Genomic DNA, 10,283 nt, shown 5'->3' with positions numbered 1-10,283 from the left:
TTAAAAAAAAAAAAAAAAACCCAAACTTTATTTATTTATTTATTTGGCTGCACTGGGTCTTGTTTGCAGCATGTGGGATCTAGTTCCTTGACCAGGGAATGAACCTGGGTCTCCTGAATTAGGAGCGCACAGTCTCAGTCACTGGACCACCAGGGAAGTCCCCCTCCTACTTTTTGAATGAAAACACTGAGCCTCAAAAAATGTATGATGTCCCAAGTCCCACAGCCAGCTAGTGGCAGAGCCAGGATGGGATGCCAGGCAGCTTGTCATCCAAGTCTGGGTTGACATGTCCCCGTGAGTCAGAGCCCCCGGGAGTGAGAGACCACAGCGTTGCTTACCCCTGGGAATCTCGCCAAAGGCGAGAAACACCTTCGCTGATCTGACAGGACCGCACCTTCCCCTCCAGATTCCAGCCTGGCTGGTTTGCCCTTCTTTCTCTGCCTCTCCTCTCACCAAGCCAGTTGCATGGGAATCAGAAGAGCTACAAATGCCCAAGGGAACCTGCCCTGGGGCACAGATGGGTTGGTGGTGGGGTCCCAGAATTGTTCGGCTGCATGCTCCTGGGGTCTCCCCTGTAGGTCTTCACTGTGATGGGACCTGGTCTCTCCCCCTCCAGACCCAATGTTGAATTCATTGCCTGGGAGTCACAGAAGAAAAGGGAGCTTGAGCAGACTGAATACTATAGTTCTGCTGCCTTGAGAGTCTAGTTTTGTTTCTACTTTTTCTAGGTAAGTTTTTTTTTTTTCAATAGAAAATTACACATAGTAAGAAGTCAACACAGAAAGCATATTGTAAGTAATGAATATGATTCTTCATTTTAACCCTGCCCCTGTCCTCAAACGCTATGCCAAACTTTCTTGTCCTTCCAGCCAAAGATATTCTGGCATATATAACTATATATATATATATATAAACTTTTTATTTTGTATTGGTGTATAGCCAATTAACAATGTTGTGATAGTTTTAGTTGAACAGCAATGGGACTCAGCCATCATATACATGAATCCATTCTCCCTTAAACTCCCCTCCCATCCAGGCTGCCCTGTGCTATACAGCAGATCCTTGTTGGTTATCTATTTTAAATATAGCAGTGTATACAGACAGCCACAAGTTCATTCATGGAGGTATATGTTTTTAATCGCATATACTATACCTACTGTTCTGTACCCTTTTATTTTTATTTCTAATGCTCAGTGTAGCTTGGAAAGTATTCCTTGTCAATACCTAAAGCACGCCTTTGCTTCTTTAAAAGAACTGCATGGATTCCTATTGTCGGGCTGAGTCATAATTTATCCAACCAGCCCCCTATGAGAGCGTTTGTTGTTGTCGTTCAGGTGCTAAGTTGTGTCCAACTCTTTGCAACCCCATGGACTGCAACACACCAGGCTCCTCTGTCCTCTACTGTCTCCCGGAGTTTGCTCAAATTCATGTGTATTGAATTGGTGATGCTATCTAACCATGAAAGCCTTTAGGTTGCTTCTAATCAAGCTCCAACTAGCCAGCATGGTGAATCTGCTTGTGCTTTTGTTGCCAGGCCATGTGGGCCCTCTGAGATCTTTAGGGAGGGAGGGAGGGCAGGAGGGGAGCTGATGGCACTCTCTCCCCCAGGCAACAAGGCACAAAGAACTGCTGGAGTTTCCTCCCTTGGGTTGTAGTCAGAAGAGAATTCATGCGGCTACAAGGAGGCATTGCACAGAAAAAAGCATCCAGATGGCAGCTCAACTGATCTCTGAAATCTGGCAGCAGCAGCAATGAAAACATGCCACAACTTTTCCCAGCTATGTCTGGCCAGCATGCCACTGCCATCTTTTCCAGCAGGACCTGCAGTCCCAAGGACTGGGCTGATTCTGTGACCCATGCAGCTGGAGGCGCTGCTTATGATTCAGGGTCCAGAGGACAGAACAACAGGATGGGGTCTTCCCTCACTATGGTGGTGTCTCCAGATTCAGTTCAGTGCCCATATTCTCTCTGCTGCAATCAGAGCTTTGGGTAAGGCTGGTGGTTCCTCGTAGAAAAGCTGACAGCTGATGTCTGCTTCTGCTTGGTTTTGTTCGACGATGCCTTGCTTGACTGCCAGCCATGGGTGAGCCCCTCAGACGCCATCCCTGAGAAATGCAACCCACACCCCAAAATGCATTCGGCCAGGACAGAGGAGGAATAGCAAGTCTGGTCGATATTTTTAATATCGAGTCTACTGCCCTAACCCTTGTCACAACCAAAGTTAGTTAAAAGTGACCAACAGAAAGCCATTGATTGCCCCCCACCACCATTTCATTGTGAAAATTTCCAAACATAAAGAGACATTGAAAGAATTACACAGTGAACACACATCTATCTGCCACTTAGATTCTGCGCTTCACATTTTGCTGGATTTGCTTTCCTTATAATACAGACTTGCATCTCTCCAAGCCACTGATTTCTGCAGCTTTTTAAAATTAAATACTCAATTCATTTCCTTTTAAAACTTCAGAACTGGAAACACGCAATGCCTTGTCTGGAGCTTCCCAGGTGGCTCATGGGGTTGGAAAGAGTTGGACCTGACTTAGAGACTGAACAACAACAACGGAAGTGGCACTGTGGTGGAGAATCCCTCTGCCAATGCAGGAGGCACAGGAGACACAGGTACAGTCCCTGGGTTGGGAAAATCCCCTGGAGAAGGAAATGGCAACCCACTCCAGAATTCTTGCCTGGGAAATCCCCCGGACAGAGGACCCTGGCGGGCTACAGTCCATGGGGTCGCAAAGAGACGAGCACAACTTAGCAACTAAACAGCAAAGAATATATACCTCATGGGGCATGTATATATGTTGTGTAGGTAAGCAGAGATCAATGCATATATGTAATAATGGCGAATTTGTGCAGTTGTCTGCCAGGCATTGGGCAAAATGCCTTATGCACTTTATCGCATCCCATTCTTGTATCAGCCCTAGAAGGTGGACTTTATCATTGGCTTCATTTTAGAAATACGGAAGCTTGAGACTCAAATTGGTGAAGTCACTTCTGCAGGTGGCCCAGCTGGTGATGGGGGAGTCAGTTTGCCTGCATGCTTTGCTGCCCCCAGCATCTTGCCTGGTACAAACCTCATAACATGTGACTAAACAGGCTGCTGCAGAGGGTTCTTGCAAAGTCAAAGACAGACAGCCATGTGAAAGTGCAGAAAACTACCACATCCTTTAATGTTTGCTGAATGGCTGAATGAGCTCATCACATACTCATCATACACTTCAGCTGCTTTCTCTAAGCACTAACTCTGTGGATGCTTTCCTCTGAAGGGGATAAAAGATGAACAATCTCCCTAATCCTGCACTCTACAAATGTCAGGTTTAACACTGCTCTTTTTTGTGTTCTGATCTCATTGATATTACAGCAATGGAGGTGGAAGTGTTAGTTGTTCAGTCGTGCCCGACTCTGCAACACCATGGACTGTAGCCCACCAGGCTCCACTGTCCATGGGGTTTTCCAGGCAAGAATACTGGACTGGGTTGCCATTTCCTCCTTCTCCAGCTGATCTTCCCAACCCAAGGGTCAAACCTGCATATCCTATGTCTCCTGCATTATAGGTGGATTCTTTACCCCTGAGTCATGTCTGTGATCAAGTGGCAGGGCAGCAGATTACAAATGCCAGGGTCTAAGGTAAGCCCTTTTTTCTCCTGCCTGCTCCAACCTGAAGTTGGAATTCTCCAGTGTGCCAAGGGCACCCCAACACCCAGGATGGCCCCAGAGAGGAGAACTGGGAGGCTCTTTACCCTGTGTGACTTTGGTAAGGCCTCTCCATAGACTGCTTGCAGTGGGATGTTTTGTGTAGCTATTTTCTACCTTTGTGATTGACTTCCCTTTCAAAACTTGTAAAACAATACCCTGTGAATGTATCCATAACTACAGTGATGATAGGTAGAATAAAGCAAGATCATCTATGGAAAAATACTTTGAAACTTTCTTTAAAATTTTGATTCAAATGCAAGACTTAAAAAATCAACTCAATAGCCCAAAAAAAAAAAAAAAATCATCTCAATTATCCATCAGTGGCTGAATGGATAAACACAACGTGGTCTATGCATACTGCTGCTGCTGCTGCCAAGTCGCTTCAGTCGTGTCCGACTCTGTGCGACCCCATAGACGGCAGCCCACCGGGCTCCCCGTCCCTGGGATTCTCCAGGCGAGAACACTGGAGTGGGTTGCCATTTCCTTCTCCAATGCGTGACAGTGAAAAGTGAAAGTGAAGTCGCTCGGAATGGAGTATTATTCAGCCTTAAAAAGGAATGGTTTGATACATGCTACAACATAGATGCATCTTGAGGACATTATGCGTGGTGGAATAGTAACAGAGGGGCAAATGCTGTTTAATTCCATTTTACATGAGGTATCTGGATTAGTCAAATTCATAAAGTTAGAAAGTAGGGTGGTGGTTGCTAGGGGCTGGCGGGAAACGGGCGTTATTGTTTAATAGGTTCAGAGTTTCATTTTGGCAAGATGTTCTGAAGGTGGGTGGTGTGATGGCTGCACTGAATTGTACATGTTACATGGTTAAGATGGTCGACTTGGGATGTCCCTGGGGGTCCAGTGGTGCTTCCCTTGAAGAAGGCATGGTTCATCCTTGGTCCAGAAACTTGAGATCCCACATGCCCCATGGTACAGTCAAACAGAAAGGGAAAGAAAAAGCTCAACCCACAGACCTCTGCTTTCAGACAGGACCACACGAAGCCAGTTCATCCATTTTAAGGGATATGTGATGTTTTGAGAGAATCAGAGCACAAAATTCCAAGTTAAGTGTTTTCAGCTCACCTCTGTAGTTGTAAACACAGTGTGTTACCATTCCTCCTTGTCAGGGGGATGAGGGGTGGGGGAATGGGGAGGCGATTATTTAAAACACCAGCAAGTCTCTACAGTCTAATTTTTGTATCACAGCACGCTGTGTCACTTTCCAGCTTTTCATTTCCAAGACACACTAATCTAGTTTTTGCGCATGTGTGTGTGTTTTTTTTTTAAAGGCCAACTCTTTTAGCATGTCCCTGTAACTGGTTGTAATTTCCCTTTCTGTGTGTTCAGAATTGATGTAAAGGAGTAAAAGCCTTTCCGTTCCCTTCATTGCTTCTCCCTACGGTGAAATTTAACTTCATGTTACAACAACATTTCCACAAGGAATGTCCCACCTGTGGATTTCCTGTACACGCTGACACCAAGTAACCGAACCATAGCCAACAGATGTCCTGCTTGCTGACTGTTGAACGTTTCCATATGCAGCAGGGAAAAGGGGGGTTATTGCAGTCAGGTTCTAGTCTGGCTCTAACCCTTCACAACTGCACAGCCTCGTGCCTCCATCATTATAAAATGGGGATGAATTAATACTTCTTTGGGATTGTAGAGAAGAAGAAATGAAATGATAGCTATACACACACATATATATGTATTTTAATTGAAATATAGTTAATTTACAATGGTATGTTAGTTTCAGGTATAACAGCAAAGTGATTCAGATATAAATATATATATATTGTGTAGAGAGAGAGAAAGGATAGATAGGTATAAACCTTTTCAGATTCTTTTCCCTTATAGGTTATTAGAAAACATTGAGTAGAATACCTAGGGCTGATTCATGTTGAAGTTTGACAGAAAACAACAACATTCTGTAAAGCAATTATCCTTCAATTAAAAAATAGATAAAAATATTGAGTATAGTTCCCTGTGCTACACAGTAGGTCCTTGTTGTTTATCTATTTTGTATATAGTAGTGTGAATGTAATTCACAATTTTGGATTGTATTACAAGTTAATCACCAAAGGGATTTGCCTAGAAGCTTAAATTATACATAACGGCCCATCTCTGGAAACCCTGCCTCCCAGGTAATGAGCATTAAGCTAAAACACCTTTGTTTAGCTCACAAGAAACATCCTGACCAGGCCCACCTGTGACGGCTGCAGAAGGAAGAAATTAACACATTTCCTCTGAAGGCTGATGGGAACCAGGAAGTGTTTGACTTTACTCCCTCCCTTTTTAGTATAAAAGAAGCCTGAATTCTAACTCAGGCAAGATGGTTCTTTGCGGGGGCACTAGCTCACCATCTTCTCAGTTTGCTGGCTTTCCGAATAAAGTTGTTATTCCATGCCCCAACAACTTGTCTCTCGATTATTGGCCTTTCACTTAATAAGCTGTATGAGATTTGACTGGGTAACATTTATGTTAATCCCATACTCCTAATTTATCCCTCCTCTGAGATGACAGCTATAAGTGTTAGCTCCTGCCTCTTCTTCTTTCTCTCATTCTCCCTTATTCTCTGAATTTCTTCACCTTGTCTCCTTTTTCTTTTCTCTTCCTCCTTTGTACTGCCTCTGTCCCCTCTTCCTCCTCTCTTTCTTCTCATCAAGGGAAGCCGCAAGAAATACAGCACCCTGTTCCCTCTCCCCACGACAAGGCATATCCTTTCTATTTTACTGGGCTGCCTTTCCGGATTTCTGGCCTCAGGCTAGCGATTGACAATGTGTGATCTGTCAGTTGGTGCGCTGGGATCTAGATTCACAGGCCCACTGTTGCCAATGTCTCAATCTTCATTCTTCAGTTTAATCAAATTTTCAGATTTCCCACCATCCAGGAAGTCTGTGGGTTTCCTTTCATGGAGCAGTTGTGCAGCAAAGTCCCCTTCCACTAGCTGGGAGAACTTGGCTCACTATTTTTCAAGGAGTTTGGTTTTCCTCCTTCTCCTGCTAATAGATCTTATCAGCAGGCATCTCTGCCTCCAATTTGGTGTTTTGTACTTCACTCATCAGAGTAATTCTGTGAATTTCAGAAACAAAAGCAGATCCTTTGTTCAAAAGTTCCTTCATTCTCTCCTTCTCTTCCTTAGGCTCCCTCCCCGCCTCCCCGATGCAGCCCCACCTTGTATCAAATAGTAGTCATACCTTCTGGAACAGTCCTGAGCTGTCATATGCTATGCAATGCAGACAGTGCATTTTCTCATAATCTGGAGTTGCTGGCAGAGCAAAAGGAAACAAGAAACAAAAGCTGCATTTCAGGAACTTCATTTAGTGAAATACACTTCCTTGTGGTAGTTTGCCAGTGAATTTCCTCAGCTGCCAATGATATTTTGAAAGTATATGGGTGTGGGGTGGGGTAGTGAAGAGAATCACATCAATATACTAAGTCAGGTGCCAGTTTCCAATGGTGTCGTCATTCATTCATGAAACTGTAGAAAAGAGAGAAATTCACTGGTGAATGAAATTTATTACCCTTAACTACTCTGTTCCCTGGGCTTCCTTTGTGGCTCAGATGGTAAAGAATCTGCCTGCAATTTGGGAGACCTGGGTTTGATCCCTGGGTTGGGATGATCCCCTGGAGAAGGGAAAGGCTACCCACTCTAGTATTCTGGCCTGGAGAATTCCATGGGCTGTATAGTCCAAGGGGTCACAAAGAGTCAGACACAACTGAGTGACTTTCACTTTCACTCTGTTCCCTGTGTCTCATATACAGGAGAATAAAGGAAAAAGAAAACAAAACTGATGATAAAAGGATTGCTATAGATTACAAACACCACCCAAAGTATATTAAAACAAACGTAATCTCTTACAAATGCTCAAAATTGACCCTATATTAAAATGTTTTGTTTTTTGTAATAATTAAAACCTTGAGATTATATGTTTCCTTATTTGATATTGAGGGGTCTTTAATTCAGCTGTTAAGATTACAGATAGCTACATGGGCCTTAAAAAGGCATTTTGCAGGGCTTCCCTTGTGGTCTGGTGGTTGCAAATCCGCCTTGCAATGCAGGGGACCCCTGTTAGATCCGTGGTGGGGGAAGATCCCATATGCTGCGGAACAACAAAGCCTGTGCGCCACAGCTATTGAGCTGCAGTCCTGCGACTACTGAAACCTGCCTGCCTGGAGCCTGTGCTCCACCGCGAGAAGCCTTCCTTCCCCAATCCAGATGCTATGAGTTAAATTTCCCCTTAAAAAAAAAAAAAGGCATTTTGCATTTCTCCATATAGAGTTTTATTAAAGAATATCATCAATTATTTTTTCTCATTGGCAGATTAGCAAACTGTGGCTTAACAGATATATCTTAAAACATACAAGTCAGCATTAAAATAATACCCAGTGACTGGTCTTTTAAAAAAATATCATGTTAGCCATTTTAAAAAGTTTTGTTGTTCAGTTGCTGTATCGTGTCCGACTCTTTGTGACCTCATGGACTGCAGCATGCCAGGCTTCCCTGTCTTTCACGATCTCCTGGAGCTTGCTCAAACTCATGTCCATAGAGTCGGTGATGCCATCCAACTAACATTTATTTCTGGCTGCGCTGGGTCTTGGGGGCTGTGCGCAGGCTTTCTCTGGTTGCTGTGAGCAGGGGCTACTCTTCAGTTGGCGTACACAGGCTTCTTATTGCAGTGGCTTCTCTTGTGGCGGAGCACAGACTCTAGGGCTCACGGGTTCACCAGTTGTGGTATACGGGCTTAGTTGCCCCTCGGCATGTGGGATTTTCCTGGACCAGGGATTAAACCTGTGTTTTCTGTGTTGGCACACAGATTCTTAATCACTGGACTACCATGTAAGTCCCAGAGTGATTGATTTCAACTTCTTCTCCCAGGGTCTTTGAGTACCAAATTATTTTCTGCTCAACAGGTATTTTTGAGCTCCCATTATGTACTCCAGTTGTGCTATGCACTGGAGGAGAATAGAAAGAAAGGAAACACAGTCCCCTCCCTTGCAGAGCCTTTCACATTCAAGAAGATGAGACATCCAAGAAATCTCTTGAAAACAACTCAAGACGTCCCTATGAAAAATAAGATTAGCTACATGGCATGCACTTTCAAAACATTGACAAAATCCATGGACGTATTGAAAAAATTCAAGATGAGTACCGTGAAAAGTAATTCAGCCTCCTACCCCTCACCCAACTGCTTTTTCAAAGGCAGTCTCTGCAATGAGTCCCTTGTATAGCCTTCCAGTGACAGCATAAACATTTTCAAGCAAGTTATGTATAATAGCATATATCTATTTATTTACACAAATCCTACCCACTTTTTAAAAGAAGAGTAATCTAGAAAAGCTAGGCATTGTTTAGCAATCTCAGGAAATGATCATATAGTAGGAACTCAAATATTTCAATGACTAAGTGAATGAACGAGTCCTCTTTGTCAGGACATTTTGATTTCTTGCTATTTTATTTTATTTATTTTTGGCAATACCACATAGCATATGGAATCAAACCCATGCCTCCCACCATGGAAGCGTAGAGTTTTAACCACTGGACCATCAAGGAAGTCCCATCTTGCTGTTATAAGTTATGCTGTGTGAAACATTTTTTCTGATTCAGCTCTTAGTTAGGTAGACATTTCCAGAAAAGAAATTACTTGGTTAAATACTTTAGGTATTTCCAAGTTGCTTTCCAATAGGCTATTTTCTCCCATCAGCACCATCATGGGTAGTTTCATTTTTCTTTGCTAATCTCATAGATGTAAGCATAATTTCATTGCTGCTTCTGTTTGCATTTCTTTGAATTAGTAGGGTTGGGCATTTTTTCCCCAAATGTTTGCCAGCCATTTATAATCATTTCAAACTGTTTTTGAAATTATCTGGTAGAAGACTCTTGTGCATTTACCTACTAGTGTTTTTCTTACTGAATGTTACAACCTTGTTAAATACTGAGACTACTAATCCTGTTCCATGTTCTTAGTAAATAGGTCCCCTCATCTAGTGTTTGCCTTTTTTCCCCTTTAATTGGCTTATTTTTGGCCCAGAAGATGTACATTTATATTTGTTCAGTTCTCTCTATTGAGTCATCCATAATTCATTTCATCGCCTTTGAGGCCAGAATAACCTACTTATTGCATCTTTTCAAGAACTGTGTAGAAGTTGAAGGAAAGTCCATCTTATGCTTATAGCCTGTCAACAGGGGGATTTTCTAAGCATTTGTTTGTAGAGCTAAATTTATAACTCATTCCATCTTTGGATCCCAGGTATGTGGACTTAAGAAAACATCTTAGACATCCTTCTTTTAGGGGTTTTGCCTTATTGGTGCAACTTTCATGTGGAAAGCAAATCACTTGGAGTCGTCAAATGCCGTTTTTCTTTCTCCTCTCTTTCCCTTCTACTCAGAGTGGAAAATTACTAAAGGCTTGGTCTCTAACCTCTCAATTAGTTCATCTCAAGTCTTTCTTTCAAATTCATCCTCTTCTTGTGGCTACAACTAACAATGAATCTGATCATATCAGTCAGGGTTCTTGAGAAATAGAACCAATAGGATACACACAGACACACACACACAACCTCTCTCACATTAAAGCAATACCCGA

Source organism: Bos indicus, chromosome 21, assembly GCF_029378745.1.
Source record: "Bos indicus isolate NIAB-ARS_2022 breed Sahiwal x Tharparkar chromosome 21, NIAB-ARS_B.indTharparkar_mat_pri_1.0, whole genome shotgun sequence".
In the NCBI taxonomy this organism is placed as follows: Eukaryota; Metazoa; Chordata; class Mammalia; order Artiodactyla; family Bovidae; genus Bos; species Bos indicus.
This window is presented reverse-complemented; position numbering follows the sequence as displayed.